General features: G+C 36.4%; 1 long non-coding RNA gene across 1 annotated transcript in view; it reads left to right on the top strand.

The window, feature by feature from the left end:
- Window positions 1-3,330, top strand: part of LOC108448540 — an 18,915-nt gene that overhangs the window by 6,356 nt on the left and 9,229 nt on the right. The window lies entirely within an intron of this gene.

Below are 3,330 nucleotides of genomic sequence, written 5' to 3' on the forward strand. Positions count from 1 at the left end.
AGGAAAAAATCACTGGTTGTTTTTGTCAGTATGGCTAAGTGAGTTCCTGCCTTTGCTTTCCTGTGCTGCAGGGACACAGCTCTGGCTTCAGCATCCTGGAGTTCTGAAGATTGTTGGAATTTTAAATACCAATTTTATATTTTAGAAACGAATTCATGCAGCAAGCTTCTCTTAAATGAAATACTTCAGTGCCCAGGTCTTGCTTTCATGATTGTTTAATATTTTACCTGTATATTTGCATGTACAGCAATGTGCATATACAACATACATAGCTTTCTATTAACTCATAGCAAGACTTGCTAAACTTTGTTAAAAGAACTTTGTGGATTTGCTGAGCTTCCTTATGTTCAGGCATTGCTTTCCTGAGTCCCTCACTGCCAGAAACTCCCAACACAATGAGAGAGAAGAAACTGTTGATGGGTCAGCTTTAAATTGTATGCTGTTTTGCAAATATCTGTGTAGGCAATTTTTTCTTTTGAGAAAAGAAATAAAAAATCCATACAGCAATATAGCTGAAGCTGGTAACTTCTGACTTTAAAAAAAAAGGTGCTGGCTGAGGATGAAGGTAGATCAAAGGAGCTCAGGCCAATAATCTGCACGTGGACTTCAATCTAGAAGGCACAATTTATTTTTTTCCAGAATATCCCATTTACTCAGTTTGAGTTTTTAAAGAAATAAATAATATAGAGTTTTGTATAATATATTTCTGTAACAAATTACCGTATTTTTATACTATCTACTTTTAAGTTCTGATTCCCATTTCTGTTCTTCTAAGCATCATTTATTTAACAAAAGGAGCTCACATAATGATCTTGGTTTCATCTTTGAAGCTGACATATCTTCTTACCATCTAATGAAGCATAATATTCTCTTTATCACCTATTCTCTTTTTCCCCAGTGCAGCTCGCGGCAGTTTTGTTTTATCAGAAATCAGCTAGCAACATGACTTGCAATGAGCTCTGGAAAACTTTCAGTGATCATAACAAAAAGCAGGAGATCAATGGGCAGTCCCAGAGATTCCCTTCAAAGGAACAATGGGTGTGCAAACCGAGCCTGTAACAGCTGCTCTTCCTCCAACCGCGGGGGTTTGGATGAAACAAAACAAATCACTTCCCCTAAAGTTCAGCACTGATTAGCAGAGATGTCTGTGTTAGGGGGGCACTGCCTGACTTCAGGAGCTGTTCTTCAGGAAGTGACAAATAGATCTGGCTGTTGCTTCTTAAGAGACATTCAGTGAAATGTCTCAGAATAAGAACAGAAACAGTCCTCAGAAAGTCACGTTCAGAGAGAGATTGTGATCAGAAATGATTCTGATTGGGGTGAATCTGGGATCTGGATTTAGGTTTTCCTTAAGACATCAACAGTGATACAAAATTTAACAAGAGAAGTCACCTCTTTGGTATTCCTTTAAAAGAGCATTGTGACAGGTTTTCAGGAAACTTTGCTTATTACAGATCACTAATTTGTCCTTGGATGAAGAAAAAAGTAAAAATATTTGAATACAGAACTCAAAATAGAGTTGGCTGTGTCCTAGCTCTTGGTACAATATAGTTGCTTATGATATGAATTAATGCAAAAGAAAGAATAACTTAGGTGGGCAGTAAAGGCAGAAGAAAATGCTGAACTTTCTGAAAGTCTCTTTGTCTATTTGATATAACTCTTTTTATCTCAAAAGTCTCTTCCTGGGGTAAGCTTTTCATTTTTTGTTATCTAAGTTTCGCCAGACTTTTATAATTTAAGTTGCAGTCTCAGTGTCACCACCATTATCTGAACTCACTTTGATAGAAATGCAGAAATAATGTTACAGCCTTCTTAAATCCAGTGAGTCTATTTATGTGTTTTAGAAGATTCAGAGGAGAAAAAGAGGAACTGTGCACAGAGAAACATTCTGGTTTGGGCCAAAGGTCCCCCATTCCTCTAGTTCTGTGTGCTGTGATTGGTGTATCTGTGCCTCAGTGGCCATAATTTCTGTGGTGATGAATGCAGGAACAACTGGAAGAGAACAGATGGTGCCCCTGTTCATCTGGATTTTCTTCCAAACAAGATCTTGTAAGTCTCTTGCACCAGATTCTGTTGCTTATCTTTCCATTTTGAATCTTATTCAACTCTAAAACTTGCATTACATTTGATTCAGGGAAACATCATCAGTATTAAAAAAAAAAAAAAATCACGATTATTTCTGCAATCTGTTAAGTTTTTCTTACAGAGTTACATTAGTATTTTAATATTTTATTCATCTACAGACTTCTCACTTATATCTCTTGGTGAACAGCATGCAACTCCCAGCATCATTCATTCCTTTACTTAATTTTTCCTGCTGTTTCAGAACTTTATGTTCAACTGGGTTGTAAATGTAGCTGAAATAGAAATGCTGAAAACATTTTAGTTCAAAAGAACAGCTCTGCACTCTGATTATTTAAAAATCTCCCCATTCTCCTAAGTTTCAAGAACATATGGCAATTCATCCATGATTATTTTTGCTAAAAATGATTTTAATTTAATGAGTCAATGAAATTAAAGATTTCTTTTTCTGGCAGCTGGCTCTCTCACAATTCAAGGTCACTGCACAGCGTTGACATAATTGCACAGCCAGTCTGTCCATGTTCTACAGGTGTCAGTTGCGTTGAAAATAAACACTAATTACATATTTTAATGGGTAGCAGAAGTCATATTCAAAAGCAAAACCGGTGGAAACAATGACAAGCTCATTCAAAGTCACTTTTGGGATATCAAGTCCTCCTACATTGAAGAAAGCACATTTTCCTTATTATTACTGTGTGCATCTCTTTGAATCTTGTGCTCTATCTTTTTGTTCATTAATTGCTTGACATCATTAAGACTTAAGTGATTCCTAATGATTCATAGCTGAGCTTTCAGGTGGAATATTTCAACAACAAGATTCAGAACACAAATCCCAAACCCTCCAAACAGCATTTAATTTGATAAATCCAGGGGTTATAGTGTGAAAGGAAAACTCTAATAGCTCTAATACGATCAAAAGAAGGGAAAGAAACTAATACAAAAAATGAGAAAACCAAGAGATTCAAACTTTACTTAGTTTAGAGTCTAAAGGTCAGGAAAATGGTATGATTTCTGGAGCTGATGTGCTGCCAAGTGCCTGAGAGGAAAAAAAGTCACTAAGCAACACAAACCCTGAGATTAAAGAAAAATATATATATTTTTAAAAATCCAGCAGTCCTGAGGGATGGAACAGTGTTGCCCTGAGGTAGCTCTGCCACACTTGGAAGGAATTTATGGCATAAAAATGTCCTTGTAGTGCAAGCCAGCTTTGTTATGTGCCATATCCCTCTAATCACATCAACAGGACCA

The sequence above is a fragment of the Corvus brachyrhynchos genome, unplaced genomic scaffold, assembly GCF_000691975.1.
Source record: "Corvus brachyrhynchos isolate BGI_N302 unplaced genomic scaffold, ASM69197v1 scaffold220, whole genome shotgun sequence".
NCBI lineage: Eukaryota > Metazoa > Chordata > Aves > Passeriformes > Corvidae > Corvus > Corvus brachyrhynchos.